Raw genomic sequence first — 1110 nt, 5'->3', positions numbered from 1 at the left:
AACATATAGCTTCATTACATATTGTCAAAATTGGTCCCTTAAATTTTCTGCCCCGAGTCAGGCCACTGGCATCCAGAGACGGGACTCGGGATAGACATGCTCGAAACCTTCGTGGTATATGAGCATGTAAAAATCTTCAAGTCAAGGTCATTACATATATACAAGAATACTAGTAGGAACAGCGGGACGTAGCTCAGTGGTAAAGCTCTCACCTGAGGGTGTGGGAGAATCGATCCCCGTCCGGTGGAACACATTGGGCTATTTTTTCTCGTTCCCAGCCAGTGCAACTACGACTGGTATATCAAAGATCGTGTTATGTGATTCTAACCTGTCTGTGGGATGGTGCATATAAAAGACCCTTAGCTACTAATGGGAAAAATGTAGCGGGTTTCCTTTCTAAGACTATATGTCGAAATTACCAATTGTTTGATATCCAAATAGCCAATAGATCTAGATAATTCAATGTGCTCTAGTGTTTGTCGTGTTACAAACAAACGAACTTTAATCTTTTTCTTGTTTTATTTTGTCGGTTATCACTTTTGTATTGTTATTTGCGTTTGTTATTGTTGGGTTTTTTGTTGGGAGGTTTAATTTTGTGTGTGTGTTGGGTTGGTTTTGTGTGTTTTGTCGCCGAGGGGATGGGGGGTGGGGTTGGTCTTTTTCTTTTTTTGTCTTTTTTATCAAATCAGTCTTCAGGTGTCGTAGTCCATATTCGTTTAATTAACATTAAAATTACAATGTCCGTGAATGTTTTACCATCCCAAGGTAAAATTGCGGCGAGGCACGCGAGTGCTGTGTGCTCTGCTACTGGGCTCATTGCTAATCTGCAAAGTTACCGGGCAGCTATGTTGTTGTTTTTTTCGGACATGTTTTGTATCAAGAGGAATGGATAAATCAGTTGTGAAACCAATTTGGGTAAACCAGTCTCTATACTTAGTTTAACGCCGTAAAAGATAAATATTTTTGACAACTAAAATATAACGTATTATTTGACATAAGATACCTATTATTAAAAAGAAAGAATTTATTAATACACGACCAATATTTTTTACAAGTATTTAGTTTTGTGTCTGATATTAAAAGCAAAAAACAGCTACAAGGTTCCGAAAA

This window comes from Gigantopelta aegis, chromosome 3 (assembly GCF_016097555.1).
Source record: "Gigantopelta aegis isolate Gae_Host chromosome 3, Gae_host_genome, whole genome shotgun sequence".
NCBI classification, from domain to species: domain Eukaryota; kingdom Metazoa; phylum Mollusca; class Gastropoda; order Neomphalida; family Peltospiridae; genus Gigantopelta; species Gigantopelta aegis.
Note: the sequence above shows the minus strand (reverse complement) of the source record.